This window comes from Micrasema longulum, unplaced genomic scaffold, assembly GCF_059751315.1.
Source record: "Micrasema longulum isolate JH-2025_06_02 unplaced genomic scaffold, ASM5975131v1 h1tg000214l, whole genome shotgun sequence".
In the NCBI taxonomy this organism is placed as follows: domain Eukaryota; kingdom Metazoa; phylum Arthropoda; class Insecta; order Trichoptera; family Brachycentridae; genus Micrasema; species Micrasema longulum.
Window position 1 is genome coordinate 99,656 of NW_028277419.1, and position 19,392 is coordinate 119,047.

The window sequence follows — 19,392 nt, forward strand, 5'->3', positions numbered from 1 at the left end:
AGGAAATCCAGCCACTCACGGTACTAGACGTATTAATTTTTCACGTTTGCAATAGTAAAGAGTGGCCTATAAAATAATTCTTAAATTACACTTTAGTCCAATATTTGAGTTTGTCCAAATGTTTGTAAACAAAAAACCGGATTTTACCCCCTCAGGAGTCGTTAAGATTAACAAATTACAACAGGGATGGAGAATACCTTAAGTGGCATAGGCAAAATGGTGAACGTTACAAAGTGTGTTAAGTGGCCACTTAAACCAGCCATTGACAGGTCATAAGCCCTATAAATGCCTGGACTTCCATATTACCTTCTTTAAGGCATTCTCCATCCCTGTTGTAATTTGTACACTTTAGTCATTTAAAAAATACTAAATTATGTGTAAGAGTCTAGAATCTAGACTCTTGATTAAAAATATTATTGACATTTATTGCAACAGAGAGGAAAAACATTTTAACAAACTAAAACCGCGACCGAAACTAGTTTTACTGTCTTAAAGTGTCTGAAACCGAATCTTCGGTCAGTCACTGGTAGAATTAGGAGTACTGACGGTGATAGGGACACGAAAAGCAGTAAATGTAAACTCTAAATAATTAAAGCGTAAGAATGATCATCTTACCATAATGTTACAACAATGATCGAGATACGGTGTAGATGGTGTGCCGATTTGTCAATGCGTAGATTTCTTCATTCATTTTTTAAAAGGTTCTCCTCCGTTAAAATAGCTGTCAAACTGACGAAGAATCTGTACGAATTTGTTTAAACACATATACTATTGAAAGTAAAAGTTAAAGAGGTTCATACTCTAGATTTCTCAAGCACAAAACGATAATTCTAAATTTTAACCATCAGATCACGATCACCCATAACTGCTTGGAAGTTTGAAATAGTTATGCAAATCAGTTACCTATCAGGCGAAAGAAGATGATTTCACTTTATCGACATATTTACCCTCATTACTCAAGATATACAAAAATATTACTTAAGCAATCAGTTTTAAATTAGACCTTTTTACATATAATTAAGAATAGTCCAGAAACCGCATACGCGCATTAAACAGAAGGTGACTAAACTACTCTTTAAATAGTAGTTTTACGTTTTGACCCATTAGTTTCTTTGTAGACGGCGCTCAGTACGCAACTCTTGATTTAAATTCAACTATGCCGTGTTGTGTCGTTTTAAAATGTAGAAATACTGCAGGTATTATAAAGAAACAGGATGGTATCACATTTCATGTGTAATTAGCAAATACATGTGTAAGTAGCATATGCATTACTTAAAAATTGAATTATTTTTCCATCTGTCAGATTGTGAAAGAAAACAAAATGGACATTTCGTAAGTGTTGATAAATTAGTAAATTTTTTGAGAGAATGCGCGCGGCGAAAGTAAGGGGATTTTTGGACACAGTCCGATGTATTTCAATATGATTGTACGCTCCTTCTGGAATATTCTTAATTCTATGCCTTTTTTTATGTTCATGTCAATAAAACTTCATCGAATAATACAATTAGAATTTTTTATACAAAGGAAATGTTGACGTTTAGTTGACGCGCGAATAGGACAATTCAAATTTTCGTAGGTAGGAAATATTTGAGTTGACGCGCAAATAAGACGATTCGTTCGAAAGAAATGTTTGAGTTTTCACGCGAATAAGTAGTTTTTTTATTTGGTAATCGACTATCAAACCAAGTAAAAATTTATTTTATTTTTATGAATATGTTATCATCGCTACAATTTTTCAAAGTTTTGCATTTTTTTTATTACTCCACGCGTGACGTCACTAGTTCTCTTGGGAGAGTTGTCCTAATTGGTGAGTTGGCTTCCCGGAAACCGGAAATCTATTACAACACTCTATCATTGGTTGATTTTGAATAAGTGAAGTTTTGTGACGTTATTTAAAGTAGTTAATTTTTCAACAATGTTTGAGTATGTCCAAATACTTGCAGACTGGCTGGATTTCCTCCTTAGGGAGAAAAATGATCAAGATACGCTACGGTTAGTGTACCATTGCAGTTCCCTATGCATAATTGGGTGCGGAAAGGTCATGATGATGACAATCGATGAATCGGGTTGTGATCCCGTGGCTAGTGTTCCGGACTCGCGGATCAGAGGTCCCAGGTTCGAACCCCACTCTACCTTAACTTGATTTCCATTTTTTAATAGTGAGTTATTTGCAAAAAATACTTTACACACTGTTTTATATTCAGTATTCTGCTTATGTTTAAACCTCCTCATTTTCTTAACTCTTCCATCTGTTTAAGAAATTATGTGTTAACGTAAGTTTTGTCCGTTTTTTTCCAAATTAAAAAATGAACATCAAAAGTAAAACAAAATGGTAAAGGTTATGCGTCAATAGACAGAAAACTATATATAATTATATTTACTAACATAGCTTAAAATGTTTGTCCACAAAATTAATGCTTTAAATATAAATAATACAATAAATATTATTTAGCAAATACTTCAATATCAAATCATGACATTGACTTTGGCAATTCACTTGTGTTCTTTTCAAGCACAAAAGCAAAAATTTTTACAAACAATTATATTTTTATTTTTTAACATCACCCACTAACTATTAACAGCCATTGTTAGCGACATGTCAAGGCTTTATTCCCATTAAATATCTTCATTGTATTTAATTAACTAACACTCATATTATATTTAATTATGCATGTGGCATGAATTGCAAAAAAAAAACAAATTAAAAAGACAAATAAGTTAATAAGGAAATATTAGCGTTCTTATGTATTTTTTTTTTTAAAGAAAAAAGAAATATTTGCGTTCTTATGATTTACCCAAATATTTCATTTTGAGGGCCATTTTCAACGAGTTGTAAATAACTCACTATTAGAAAATGGAATCGAGTTGGGGTAGAGTGGGATTCGAACCACGGACCTTTGGTCCGTGAGTCCGAGACACTAGCCACAGGACCACAACCCGATTTTAAATAATATAGTAAAACTTAACATATGAGATTTTTTTGATAATTTTATCAAAATAATTATTTGAATTTAGCGAGCACTCTCAGGAGAAAATCCTGTGAAAGGATATCGACTGGAGTCGGTCTCATTGTGTACTGTTTATTGCGTTTGCCAGGCATTAAATAAGTAAATAATTGTAAAATAATAAATATAGATCCACCGTATTATATTTTATCGTGGTGTGAAACGGACAATCATACGAGACGAGGGGCACGTAATTTGCACGTGCACAGCGGACCAGTTTCCGTGAAGGTACGGTATAATATTTCTTAGTTCCTGTGCCATGATTATGAACGCTATCTTCATCTGTATATATCGAGACGGTATACTTAACTCCTGTACTATATGTATCTTACCTCGGTATGTTCTACCTACTTGTCATATCGGCATCATATGATCGAAACAAGCCCATGGAATGACCGCAAACAATTAGTCCGCGTTTCTTACGTCATTAACATTAAAAATAGTTCTCATTTATGTTTTAAATAGGCTTTTGTAACAAAAAGTGCTCACTTCAAAGCGATTATAAACCCCCAAAAATTCCAAATCAAGCAAAAAATGCTCGCTTAAACATGGATTTTGCATGACTTTTGGAAATCACCTAGACGGTAGGCTTAACGATCGTCTGTATGTATCTACCGATCGACTAAAAAGCCGGCTCCTTTAACGTCTCGATACATACACTTGGAAAGATAGTAAAACATATAGAAAATATTTAATAACTACATCATTTTTTTAGATTGGTAACTTTCTGACGCCTAGATAAACGTATCGAGATGTTTTAGACCCGTAGGTATAAAACGATGTACTTACATCAAATCGTGATGGTGGGGGTATCGGTAATGTACCGTCGGTCGGGAGACTTTTATCTTTAACTATGAAGTCATACTGAAGCTATGTCATTTTAGAGCGTAGATATGTGTACCGTGACGTACGCTTCCCCTTGATTCATATCGATGTACCTACCTAACACTTAAAGGTAAGGGGTCGGTAGTATATCTTTATAATCGCTAGAGGGAATTTATCTTCAACTATACCGTCAAGGTGAAAGTATGACGTCTTTATCTTCCCATCATAATCGAGGCCCTGAACTGGTACCTGAAGCGTAAGACTGATCATCTTACCTTGTAACATATGACAAAGTTATCAAGATACGCTAAAATTGGTGTATCGATGCAGTGCCCTATGCACCATTTGGTGCGGAAAGGTAATAATGATGATGATACAAATATATTTTGGTAGTAATAACGGAATAATTTCTTTGATTAAATTAAATGAAGATGGCAGATGTCACCGGAGTTTGCTGCGGCCGTTCTTATATTTCTTTATTCCTCAAAAAGTCACCACTGCAACCCCAAAATTTTGAGTTTGACGAAAGGGTTGAACATCGCTTAGCCTCATTAATTAGTTTTAATACTACAATAATAATCAAAAATGTTTTGAGTTTATCCAAACTCCTTGTAGACAAGAACTGGATTCAACACCCCAGGGAGCTGTTAATATATTCACATATTACAACAGAGATGAAGAAAATTTTAGAGAAGGGAATGTGGAAGCTTAGGCATCCACCGGGCTTATGACCTGCCTATATTTGAAAATCTATATTCCTTCTTCTTTTCTTAGCTGAAAGCTTTATTGTTGCTTTACTCCACAAACGTCAATAGATGGAAGAATCAAAGGAATATAGATGTACAAATATAGGCATAATGGTGAATGTTACACAGTGTGTAAAGTGGTCAGTTAAACCAGATAATAATAGGTCATAAGACCCGTGGATGCCGAGACTTCTACATTCCCTTATCTTGAATGTTCTTCATCGTTTACAACCTCTGTATTTGTAAAAGCCCTTCCGGCGTTATAATAAATAAATAAATAAATCTCTGTTGTAATATTTTAACAATGATAATTAATTGTTTTTTAATTTATTATGTTATGTAAATTTAGGTTAGGTTATGTTTGATAATTTAAAAACAATGTGTTTTTACAATATTTTTGTGTGTCCAAATGTTTGTAGACAAAAGACTGGAATTTACCTCCTCTGGAGTCATTAAGAAATATGGATGTTTAAACATAGGCAAATTGATGAATGTTACACAGTGTGTAAAGTGGTCACTTAAACCAGTCAATGGCCAGGTCATAAGCCTTGTAAATGCCTAGACTTCCATATTCCCTTATTTAAGGTATTATTCATCCCTGTTGTAGTTTGTCAATGTTTTTTTACTTAACTTAATTCTTTATTTAACTAAATAATTTATCCTCAACTTAACTTAATGTGTAAGTAAAGCAAAGGGGGAATTTTTTTAATTATTAAACTTCACCCAACCTATCCCAACGTAACCCGGCGGCTTTTGGTTCGGCCATTTCCAAAGGGCTAGCTTACAACCGACCAACACGTTGAACCTTGACTTATCTTGATTCATTCAACGAACGGCATAGCTATTAAGGTAAATACCAGCATTTAATGAACAGCCTAGCCGCTATTTGAGTGGCTAATTTCACTATTTGGCGGCGACAAATACGTATATATCATTGGTTATGCAGGCGTAGTATTTAATAAACATAATGTTGTGGCTTAGAACCTATGTAGATAATTTATGTACATGCAAATTGCGCTAATGATTCACACATATTTCACTAATCTTAACAAAGTAGTGTTATTTTTTACAAATTTGGGTGTGGGAAACGTTTTATTAATTAACATTACATTATCAATGTCAAAAACCTGGGAAACTTTCGCTATTTCGAAACAGTCCAAATGTGTAAGCAAATTGTAGTACAAAAACTTAGAACAATTATAAAATTCTACCTCTCTCATGAATTATTAATTTTTCTATTATCATCTATCTCGCGTGACGCGAGAAGAGAGAAAGCTTGTATTAGTGTAATGATGTTCTAGCCAAGACCAGTTGTTTAATTTCAGTCGTCATTAATTGGTAGATCACATAATTGAAATAACATTAGTGCTCGAGTAGTTTTAGATTAAACATTACCGATAGCTTTTTCTCCACATGTTTGATAGTTAACAGTAAAATATACTCAAAGAGACCCACTTTATGGTAGACTGACTACCTTATAAGATTATTTTGTACAACTACGTGAATTACGTATTTGGAATCAATATATTATTTTATAAAAAAATTTCGAAGTGCAGGTGTGATAAAAAACTGTTGAATTTAAATACCTACATACATAGAATTAAGAATAGTCCAGAAGGAGCGTAGAATCATATTTGAATACATCGGACTGTGTCCAATGATTCCCCCACTTAAACACACTGTCGCCGCGTGCATACGTTAAGTCGCCGGGTAATGTTGCTTGATGGGAAAAAAATAATCATAACACAAATGTAAAGTAAAATATTGTGCACGCGTAAACATTGATTGACACAACAGATTAGATAAATAAAGGGTCATTATATAAGAGTTATTGAATTCATAAACTTTGAACTTAAAATATAAAACAAATTTTATTTGACACAAAACGGATATTTTTATATCATGCTAAATAATATTTGATGTTTTAAAGATAATGTCGTTCAAATGTCCCCCACGGCGTTGTTTAATCCGAGGTCTAATTTTCATTAGTTCTTTTATTAAATGAGCAAAGTAGGGTAAAAAAATATTCTACCCTGGCAACACTAACGAAATTTCTATTTTATTTCTTCGACAATCTGACAGATGGAAAAATAATTCAATTTTTAAGTAATTCATTTGCTACTTAAACATTCGTTTGTTAATTACACATGAAATGTGATGCCATCATGTTTCTTTAAGATCCTAGCAGTATTTCTACACTTTAAAAGGACACAACACGGCATAGTTGAATTCGAATCAGGAGTTGCGTACTGAGCGACGTGTACAAAAAAACTAATGGGGCAAAACGCAAACCTACTCATTTGTGAGTAGTTGAGTCCCCTTCTATTTGATGTGCGTATGCGGTTTCTGGACCATTCTTAATTCTATGCCTACATAAAAAATAAAAATATATAAATTACAATAGATAATCAATGAGCATTCTTTTTGCCTAGATATTTAATATATCTGTAAATTTTGTGCGGTTTCGATGGCATTATTTTATGTGATATATTCTTCTTTTTTACAGTTAGATTGCACAGAACATCAAATAATTAATTAGGAGGCCCAAAGAAGTTATATATGAATCGGGTTGTAGACTCACGGGCCAGAGGTCCGAGGTTCAAACCCCTCTCCATCACAACTTGATTTCCATTTTCTAATAGTGAGTTATTTACAACTCGTTGAAAATGGTTACCAAAATGGAAATGCTTGGGTAAATTATAAAAACGCTAATATTTATTTTCTTTAAAAAATATATATGCAGGATGTTCTTTAAACCCTGTCACATCCGAAACCACGATGATGGGTGTGAGCAAGAAGACATATTAGCATATTTTCAAAAATATTTAGAACAAAGATTTTTTTTTAAATAAAATATTTAAAAAAACAAATGGTTACTTACTTCTGCAGGGGAGAAGTGAGGGGAGCGCGGCGCAGTATCAGACTCCCCTCTTCCCCCTTCTCGTTTCACCCCTGCAGAAGAAAGCAACCATTTGCTTTTTTTAATATTTTTAAATTTTATTCCTTCTAAAAAAATATTTTAATGTGCCAATATGTTTTCTTGCTCATACTGATCATCGTGGTTTCGGATGAGACAGGGGTTAAAGGACACCTGTATATATATTTATATCTAGGTGCCTGAGATCCTAGTTAACCGAGGTCCGTGGGGCCGAATTTTCTTACATGTAACTGTCGGCGACAGCTGACTGTTGCCTGCTAGTAAAATATTTATTCATTCAATAAATATTTTTCACATCCATCGCGTCACCTGCTAAGTGTATTAACATGCAGCTAGGAATGTACAATTTTACATGTTTTTTTCCATAGAAACATCGTCTCACACTAATATATTAGTCGTAACAATTGGAAGTGAAAAGTTTCAGTCACCTATTGTTAATCTCATATTAGATATACCTTGGTGAAAAGAGATTCGTATCTCGCTGGAGTTCGTTTCTCGGCCTGAATTATGAGCAAAAATAACAACAATAAAGGCTAATTTCGCCTGCAGTCGAGGTCGCATCAGTTCTAAGTCCCACGGCTTCTAGGTCAGTGGGAGTGGATTCTGCATCATCTGTCATTTTTTAGTTCGCAAAACACGAAATCACCAGGTGTTGTAAATTTGTTTTTTTAGTACTTTCACGTATATAAAAAAAACATAGATCATTTAGAAGATTTGCTTGCCGAAGACATAATGTAGACGGTATTATATTCGTGGTAAGATGAATATTCATGAAATTATTTCATTGTAATATTACAACTACATAAATGTGGGTATATATTATACCACGTGTAAATCGTTCTGAAACAAAACATAACATAACTCGTTCGATGTAACCCCTACCTGCTACCCTTTTTTAATATAAGTAAATTTATATCAAATACGATTATGTCATTATGTTTGAACATTTACGAGTAAATTGCTCTGTTTTGGAAACCGTTATCTTGTCCTGTAGATAATTTGAAATATTTTCTCGCTGATAATTATTTGTTTAATATAAATCAATTTATTTAAAAATAACAACTTCTTTATCTACTACATACACAATTAGGTAATAGATTTCTCTAGATCATGTCTAGTCTACCATACTAAGTACAACCTGTTTTAAGGCAGACATTTTTATGCAAAATAAACAATAACAACACTACCTACTAGTTAATTTATTATACAGTTATACAATATTAATTTATACCATTTATTTTTAAGAATGTTTTTAAGTAAATTTAATGATTTTTCTCTACTTAATATCTGTAACCATTTTTTTACAAATTTATTTAATTGAATCCGGGTCATGGTTTTGTAATGTTTGGGTAACAAATAGGATATTTTGGGGCCCAGAAACCTGAATTTTCTTTGCCTGAATTCAGAGTTTGTGGTAGACACCGTGACCCACCCTCTAGTTTGGTTTCTGGTAGTGTGGGAGGGTTCCTTTTGGGATTCGGTAGAATAATTTGCTTTTACAAACATTATTATAAAAACCTAAAATTGCTTTATTTTTAATTTAATAAAAAAATAGGTATATCATACTTGATATGTTCGAACTAACACCTAAGTATACATATGTCTTTTTTAAGATAAAATTTTTGTGATTAAAAAAAAATATTGGTTGAAATTTTCTGGCACACTAAGCCTTCTTGTTCTATTGTGGGCCAAACAATTTGCAAAAAAAAAACGTGTAAATGACAAATACAATTAGTTGTGTTCCTCTCAGAGCAAAACAAAGCAATTCGGACCACGTATAATAGATGTATTGTCTTTGACGCATGAGTGCCGATACAATTGCCACTGGGTACCAGCATTTTTAAAATACCATAAAATCCGAATAGGTACTTTGAATTGTATATGGTGTTTACCCATTGTTTTAAATTACGAACGAAGTTTGCTAAAACAACAGAGAAAAATGCGTTTCGATTCGGATTAAAATTAATTAAAAATATTCAGGCGGTTTGTTAATGGTTTCGAATTCTTATCGAGATTTGAAAACCGATAATTTTATAATAGCTTCACGTGTGTTATGCTTAAAGAACTGAAATAAATCCAATAAAATATAATTCGTTAAAATAAATATGGTGAAAATAAATAAATATAATGTTCCTCGTGTTCGGGTGAAATAAAACCAGAATAATGGACGAGGGCTTTTGAGTCCTGAAAAATCCTGAAACAGGAAATCAAGTTGAAACGAGTCCGTCTCGTAGTTGATTGCTTATGCCTACAATGCCTGAGGTACCGGGTCAGATTCTAGGCAAGGTCCACATAAAATACGTATTTAAAAGAGTAATATTTTATGGTGCCTCTGCTGGATCTTAAGTGCATAACTGATCATTTTGACTTTATGTATCAAATGTTCAAGTGGAATGCCAATATATAAACATCACATTGATTTGTGGAATCCGTGCAAATAATGACCCCTAGCTATAAATTCACGGATGTAATTTTTTAATTTATAGGATTTATTTATCCAAATGGGGCCATTGTCTTGTAGATAGTAAATAAATCGTACATGGCGGAAAGTGTCATATGAGAGAGTTAATTGAGCTTTTGACCTATCTAGTTTATGGGCAAAAGTGTTCGAAGATTGCTTTGTTTACTTGATGTTATGCTAATTAGATTTTCATATTCATTCAAGAGAAAGGTATTTACTTTCTATGATTGGTGCGCTTGAATACGTAGGTAAAATAAAAGAGAATATTGGAAAAATATCACAGAAATCCGCAGAAAATCTGTTGACGCCAATATTATATACATGGTATAAAACAATATATACAGTATATACATATATTTATAAAATACCTATTTTTCGGTAATGTTAAAATGATAATCTGGATAGAACTGTGAATAACCAAATGTATTAAATTAAATATTTTTATACGATTTACGACATTGGTCCTTATAGATCCAAGCTACAGATATTTTGGTAGCATCGAAAAACGCATGCATTTAAGATTAGCATGAATCATGTTTTTTTGGCGTCACACACGAAAGGTTCCGGGTTCGATTCCCGGTGAGAACACAAAAAATAAAATGTGATTTTTCTCAAGCTTGGGTGTTCTGTGATGTAATTCACCACTGTAATTGGGCCTCCTGGCCTGTTGTGGTGCAAAAAATAAATAAATAAAAACTTCTTAAATCCAAACGCCTATAATATAATATATCCCTACTTCAAATGCTTCTAATATATCGGGGGTTAAGGGTCATAAGGGCGAAACTACAAAAACACAGTTTTGAGATAAATGATAAAACAGTTTTCAAAAAATAATACTGTCTTTTAAGGGTAACAAATAAAGAAAATTAAAAAAAAGTCAATAGAGCATAAAATATTTTAGAGACAAAAAATATGAAACTACGCTTTCGTCTATATGACCCTAAATTGCGCTTACATTAGTAAATAACCAAATTGATGTAAAAGGTGTTTTATTCTTCTGACTTTAAACAAAACGCTTCATTTGTAGTTTCACACAAATTTATCTAGGTAACTACTTATCGGATGAGTTTCATCTTTTTGTCACTAACAGGATATTTTGTTTGTATATCAGATTAGTACTTAACACAAAACAGCATTTTTTGTAGTTTCGCCCTTATGACCCTAAGCCCCCGATATTATATGTAATGTATGCACAAAACAATTCATTTTCTAATTACCTGTTGCACTAGGTAACCCTGCATCGAGGCAAGAATTACTATTTTTTCAGGTGAGTCAGTGGGTATTTAACACACTATATTCATATAATCTTTAAATATATAATTCCTCTATACGTGTGATGTAACCGATTTACGTGCGGTTTTCATAGAAATATAGGTCTTCGCGCTGTGCATGTTCGTAGATATAAAATGTTTCGATCTAATATGTAAAAAAGAAGTTAGGAGCAGAACTGTTTTATTCATCGATCTACCAGGGCTGCATTCGAGGAGAATGCATTTGCAAAAAAATGTAAAGATGTTTTTTTTTTGTATAAAAAAGTTTGATTTTGAATGTTTACAAAAAACATTTGTTTTTTGTGGATCTCAATCGGATTTTTTCCTTAAATTCCTTATAATTTCTACCTATTTATTTTAATTTTTATTGGATTTTTGGTAATACTAAAATAAAATTTAATTGAAAACATTCATTTAAATCGTATTCCTATATAAGTACACCCCTATGTTGGTGAGGAGACCGGAGTTTGACGTTTGCAAAAATAATCCCATATTTGAAAAAATATTTATTTTATGTTTTGGAATTCAACCATTAACAAGTACCACGGTACCTACTCAAATTCAATATTATTTGAAAATTATCAATTTTTAGCTTTGGAATTTAATCACAAACAAGTACCTAGGTACCTACTTATCAATAAAATGTTTTTTTCCAAGGTAATAAATAGCAGGCAAGCCAAAGTTCGGAAAGGACAACGTCTGTCGGGTCCGCTTGTGTTTAATAAAATCTTCCACTAACTGCTCCGATAGGTTTGGCCTATCCTCGTGTATGTATTTTTTAATTCCCGAAGTTTCTGCTGCAAGTCAATTAATACTTTATTCGTATCAAAGCAATTTAAATAGGCATGATCGCCAAATCCACACGGCGCGATAAAACTACATGTGGTAGATTAATTTTGAATGGCAGTCAAATGGACTAACCAGTACTCCACGAAGCTGGCTAATCTCCACTCGATTTACTTTTTAAGAGAAGCAACTAAATGAACAAAATAATTGAAAAAATAATGTAACAAAAATCTGTGTACCCTAATTTCATCGTCACTTCACTTTAAATTTGAATCATCCGTTGTATGTTACCTTTGTACGTTAACAACTAAACGTTATGTTAACCAGGTAAATTAGACGGGTAGGTACATATCCAAACTTCCGTAGCATAACTGTTAGTATTTCTACAATCTGTTTTGGATTGGTTCAAAATAAATTGAACGAATACGATGACGAAACTGATACTTAGTTTGGCGTATTCAGCAGATGTTCTATGCAGCTCTCACTAATCTACTGATCTTTAGTACGGGCTATCGTAACTTTCATGCGATTTTTATGTTACATTGCTGTTTCATTACCAGTCCCCCGATCACAACAGGAAGGAATTGAATAAAAAAATTACCGACGTTTCTCAGAAAAATCAAGTTATAGATCGGTACTAAGATGGCAAAAGGGACCGGACCATCTGTAATTTACAAAAATGTTCAGGAGAGCTGAAAAAAGACTCAATTTGGAGACTTTAATCCACAAACTAAAATATTTTACTTTCACTTTTCAATAATTAATTAACGTTTTAAACAATAACGTGTTTTATATGTATTTACCAAAATGTTCAATAAAACTGTTAAAATATAGAAAACTAAAAAAAAATACGGATTTTCCCTTCTGCCATTTGAATACCGACAGACTTTTTTTTGTTTTCATTTTTTTAAATATGGAAAATTCTAGTTTGGCATTTCTATAAACATTGAAATTCTTTTATCTGTTTTCATTAAAAAAATATATTTAATGTACTTAGGTATAATTTACACGCTTATTGAAAGTCAATATATATAAATAAACAAAACAACACAACGAGATAGTCAGATTTCAACAAATAACTAGACACATTCCAAAAATAATTAAATGAATTAACACAAATAAAAAAAAATTGTAGGTTCTATATACTGCTATCTTCCATGTACTCATTTAGTCCATAATAGGCCTTTTTTATAAGTACGCGTTTTATAGTTTTTTGACTTTATTGTCTGTCATAATTAGGACGTTGTCAGTAGTAGATCAATCACAAATAACTATAGTTGTACTTAAAAACACGGTAAGCATTTGAGCGATCACAATGAACAATAACGAACATGCTTAAGTTATCGCAGTCATAAGTCAACGCGTGTGTAATCTCTAAGTCAACGCTCCTGTCGGTTTCTTTTTTTTGTTTTCCTCGTAAATACAAACAGTTTATTGGCGAAATATCAGCGTTAACTATAAAAATAATACAATATATTGTATTTGCAAAATAGTAAGGAGTATCTAATGCAAAAAAGTGAAAATTAAATTACAATTACTACGGCGACTGCTTTTCTTGACATTTGGCTTATCAACTGCCGGCTAAATGCCAATAAATAGCATGGTAAATAATAAATAAATAAATGAAAATAGCAGTTTTAGAATATTTTACATATTTACACCGGTAAAATTCAAATATGTGATTACGAAGCAGGATTATGCGTCGCGAAACGTAAATACTTTGTCATTTAATATTAGGTGTTCACGGATGTTCCATTGTGATCGCGAATACGTTATCACGTCGCTTATTAGCATGTCAATAGTTATTTGTAATTGAGCTCCTGACGGCGTACGCTGCTGCACCCAGTCTTGCAGTATTCCCCTCATCAACATTTGTACACCAACCACAATGTGTTTTAATAATTCTTGTCACATGAAGGTATGATGATCCTCGAATCCCCAAACCCCGCTCTACCACAACTTGATTCCCACTTTCTCATAGTAAATTATTTACAACCCGTTGATAACAGCAACAAAATTGAAATATTTCGGTTAATCATAAGAACTCAAATATTTATTTTTCTACTTTTAAAAGAGATGATTAGTCTTTTGATTCCGATGCCAGTTCAGGAACTATGAAATATTCAGGAATAAAAATACATTTTAAAATAAATATTTCATATCAGCCATGTCGGGAATCGAACGCAACGCCTATTGTAAAGTAAGTAAACTCGCTAATCATTGAACCACGAAGTGGACAAAATGTTAATCGTTTTATTGGCCTTTCAGTTTTACCGTTCTGATCATGAAACCGAAAAAATCGTACGTTAATAAATAATTTATAATAAAAAAAATATGTACAAAACAATTTTTATAATTTTCTACCGACCGGTTTTACAGCTACACAAGCTTCTTTATTTATAAAATTAAGTAATGAATTCTATCATATTTTATTTATTTATAATTTTTATTTTATTTATTTCATTTATTTTATTAATTTAATTCATTTTATTCGTTTTTTTCGTTTTATTCGTTTTATTTATTTATGTATTTTATTTATTTCGTTTATTTAATTTATTTAATTTATTTAATTTATTTAATTTATTTAATTTATTTCATTTATATAATTTATTTCATTTATTTCATTTATTTCATTTATTTCATTTATTTCATTTATTTCATTTATTTCATTTATTTATTTATTTATTTATTTATTAATAAAACATATAACGTGATTATCATGATATTATATTCCCATGAGTTGTACGAGAAAACTCATTTGGGACGGTACATAAAAAAAATAGTACATTTCTTGTAACAATACATAGTATACATTTAAACAATAAAAATTTAAACAAATTTTAACAATCTATGAACTTAATATTGAAAAAGGAAAGAAAACATTTAAACAATCTGTGAACTTAATATTAAAGAAGAAAATAAAAACATTCAAACAATCTGTGAACTTAATATTAAAAAAGAAAAGAAAAACATTTAAACATTCTGTGAAATTAATATTAAAAAAGAAAATAAAAACATTTAAACATTCTGTGAACTTAATATTAAAAAAAAAAAGAAAAACATTTAAACCTAAAACACAATATATAGACTATTCACAGAAACTGAGCTAAAAACTATCACTTTCAAAAAGATTCAAGAAATAGGTCTTCATTTAGTTCATTTATTTCATTTATTTCATTTATTTCATTTATTTCATTTATTTCATTAATTTCACTTATTACATCTATTACATTAATTTCATTTATTTAATTTATTTAATTTATTTCAGTTATTTCATTTATTTCATTAATTTCACTTATTACATCTATTACATTTATTTCATTTATTTAATTTATTTAATTTATTTAATTTATTTTATTTATTTAATTTATTTAATTTATTTCAGTTATTTCATTTATTTCATTTATTTTATTTATTTGATTTATTTTATTTATTTTATTTTTTTATTCTTTTAAATAATTTTTTTTAAATTTATTCATTTGTTTCTGTATACATTTTATCAAAAGAACAATAAATATTCAATATGTTTTGAATGTTATTCCTAATTTTCTTCCATAATTCTTGTAATCGTGAGGTTGAATATCTAGAACTTATTTTTTCACTAAACAGTATGCATATTGTTAATACTTAGCGGGACAATTTAAAGTGAACCTTCTGGCATTATTATGAGAATCCATTAATGTGACGGGTTTCTAGGTATTTAGTAATTGCTATACGGTTAGAAGTTCAAAGTTGGATCGAACAATCTGGGATATTTATACACGTACATAATTACGGATATAAATAGGCAGACATCACACTTGCATAAAAGTATCTAGTTAGTGGAAGCACTTAACAGAGCCGTAATAAATATTAAAATATACCGTCAATTCAATTATATTTTAAGATTGAGCTGGTACTTAAAAAAAGCCCGCGTCAACAATATAATTTTATAATTATTATTAGTTGTTGATTGCAGTAGAGATACGCTTTCAATTATCAATTATAGTCCTTTAATTTTTGATTTAGTATTATGCATTTTAAAATTAATTCGTTTTATTTTATAAGGTAATTCAACGAATATTAACTAGAGATCATAGAAATTGATTAATGAATACAACGGTATATATTTTTTGTGTCTTGGATCTAAAAAGGGCCAACGTCATATTCCATAGTTTTCTTGCCAATATTTTGTAGAGGGTCGATGTCTATTAACAATATTTATAATGAATTATTTTACATGCTCATACATATCTTAAAATATATAATTCTTCTGAACGTGTGATGTCACTGAACTCCTCTTAAATGGCTGAACTGATTAACGCGCGCTTTTCAGCGAAATATATATCTTTGCGCTATGTGTGTTCGTAGATAAAAAAAAAATCAATCTAATATGTAAAAAAAAGTTAGGAGCATAAATATTTTTTTCGTCAACCTACCAGGGTTGCATTCATTAAATGTTTACAAACATCATTCGCCTTTTATGAATTCCTATCAGATTCTTTCCTCAAATTCCGTATAATTTCTTCCCATTTATTTATTTTCATTGGATTTTTGGTAATACCAAAATAATACTAACTGACAATCAATACATGAAAAAAATCGCATTCACGAATAAAGTGCACCCCTGTAGGTGAGAAGATTTGGGTTTGACATTTGCAAAAAGAATTCTGTATTTGAAAATGAATTATTTTATGTTTTGGAATTCAATCATAAACAAGTACCTAGGTACCTATGAAAAGTCTTTTTTCTTTAATCCGGACAGTTTTTGCACGCTTTCATGACACAATCACGTATATTGTTTAGAAATGTTAATAATTAGTATCATCATCATCAGCACCATTCCCTATCAACTTTTAATGGTGCATTGGGCACTGCATTGGTACACCAATTGCAGCGTATCTTGGTTATTTTTGTTACATGAAGGTAAGGTGATCAGACTGATCAGTCTAACGCTTTAAGTACCAGCATAGGGACTATGAAATATTCTAGTGTAAAACACCTTTTTTAAATAATATTTCATATTAACCATGTCGGGAATCGAACCCGAGACCTCTTGCATAGTAGGCAAATGCGCTGACCATTACACCACGAGGTTGAGTAAATATTTTAATAATAATTAGATATAAGTTAATATTAGTACATTATGTTTGTAAAATAAATAATTTTTAAAAATCTGAAATTTATCTTTTCATTTTTTTGGTTTCGAATTGATTGTCAAGATCACGCAAAACCCGGCTGGCGGTTTAAGGATGACTAAATTCGCGTTGAGCGTGAGTTGAGTGTCATAATTTTAGAAGGTTTAGGGTAAAAATCAGTCTGAATTTTCTTCATAAACACGTATTCCCGTATTTTCTCCCTTGATTATGGCAATAGAGCAGTAAGTTTTGCACGATTTTGATTTGAGCACGAGGAGGACTCTAAGCCAATCACATGAGGAGGTAAAACGAAAAATTAACCCTTATAACGAATATATAAATAGCTCAAAAAAGCAAACATAAATTACGTGTGTCCTTATTTTTTAATCAATTCAAGTTTAATGAAAACAAAAAAGTTTTTAGATCAAATCTTTTTTTTTCAAAGTTTTGATGAAATGTTTTGTGTGTATGGGTGGGATGGTTTAGATTCACAATTGAACCCGGTAGGTGAAAAACTCGAATATTGAATTAAAAGGTTTGCGGAACCAGCTAAGAGCAGGCAAGTTAACGCTAGGACAGGACAACGTATGTCGGGTCCGCTAGTATTATGTAGTAATGTTTTATAAAAAAAGTCAAAGAGTTCATTAAAACGCCAAAAAATGGTTAAATAATTATTTTCTTGTAATATTATGATTTATAAAACTCTCTCTTTTAGATCCAAGCCACAGATTTATTACTTTTTTTTATGTTGGCATGTAAACAATATGTTGATTTTTCTATTTTCTCTATGAGTAATTCCAAGGAGTTCTGGCGTGCAGCTCCTTCGTCCAACTCTGTGCATTTACATTGTTTACCATAGTTCCCAGCGCATGTTATTAATGAGTGCATAATATGATATTGGCACAATGGAGGCCACGCATGAGAAGATATATGAAAGTCGAAGAAACAATAGATGTTCTTTACACGTTAATAATAATTAACGCGATCGGCCCTATACGGGATCTAGTGTCGCAAGTTTCCGAGGTGGAAATGTCAATATAAAACAGCTGTGCCTATTTACCACTTAGAGTAAGGAATAAAATACTATTTAAGGTTTAAAGTTTCTATATTCTGTACGGTACTGGGTACTCTCTACGTCTTACGTCATCGGTGTCTATGGGAGTCTAAAAGGATAATGTTTTAAAAATATTTTTTAAACCAGAATTATAACATTTTTGAGAGAATCGAATTTGAGATCTTGCGTGTACCCATTATCATGTTAATATTTCTACAGTAAGATTTTGCTTAAAACGGTCGCCAGATAGTTAGGCTGGGTTCTTGGATCATAAGGTAATATAGTTAAAAATCAAAAGTCAATGTTAAAGTTTTTAAAAAGTACGTATTTCTCTTTTCATACAAAAAATAATATGTTTTTAAAATTGTCAGTAGGTATTATTTTTGATTTATAACTATTACTAATTATTTCTACTATGTTCAATAATAAGGTAAAATAACTTTTTTTAACGTTTTTAAAGTGAAAAGGGTCTAAGAAACACAGTCAAGTAAAAAAATATTGTTGCTTGTTAGTAGCATAAAAAATATTTTTTAATTTGTAATTTTGAATTCCCGCAAAAACGGTCCGCGATAAGCCACGCCCCTAATACGTCACGATTCATGTTCATTTTTAACTTTGTTCTCAACCATTCAATTTTGTATAGAACATGGTCACGAATCTTGAAGTCACAACTATCAATGCTAAACATGTCGCGTATTTCTAGTGACATATTTTTTAATATTCTATTTTTCAAAGTTATGTATGAAAACATTTCTCACAATATCCGTATTGATTTTGAAAATACAATTAATTATTCTTAATCCATTTCATATACTTTTATCAGTATCCATAGTACGTGATATTCCCCTATTGGCCAATGCGCGCAAAGAAGCTACATTCGCCATATAAAAATTGTTTTTGTAAATTTAAGTGGTAGTAAGGTGGTACTGTTTTATTTTTAATAATGTTATTTTGCTCCCTTTTAATATGTGTAAATATTTTTTGTTTATGTCTGACTTATACCACAATATGATAAAAGTCATGCATAATGGAAAAAAATGAGAATAATCAATCTTTTTACCCAATTTAATGGGGGAAAAATGGGAATAGTCTATCAATCTACTTACGATATCTATGTTGTGAGCCAGATTTGATTTTTTTTGTGTACCTTTTACTTATCTACTAATTATCTTTTATATTCTTGAATTCA

At 31.1% G+C, this 19,392-nt stretch overlaps 1 protein-coding gene and 1 non-coding gene across 2 annotated transcripts in view; both read right to left on the reverse strand.

Moving 5' to 3' along the window:
* Positions 1-19,392, reverse strand: part of LOC148283657 (uncharacterized) — a 50,639-nt gene that overhangs the window by 7,839 nt on the left and 23,408 nt on the right. The gene's annotated exons all lie outside the window — the stretch shown is intronic.
* TRNAS-ACU (transfer RNA serine (anticodon ACU)) lies at positions 17,037-17,109 on the reverse strand. Its single transcript has one exon. It is a non-coding gene; the product is annotated as a tRNA-Ser (tRNA).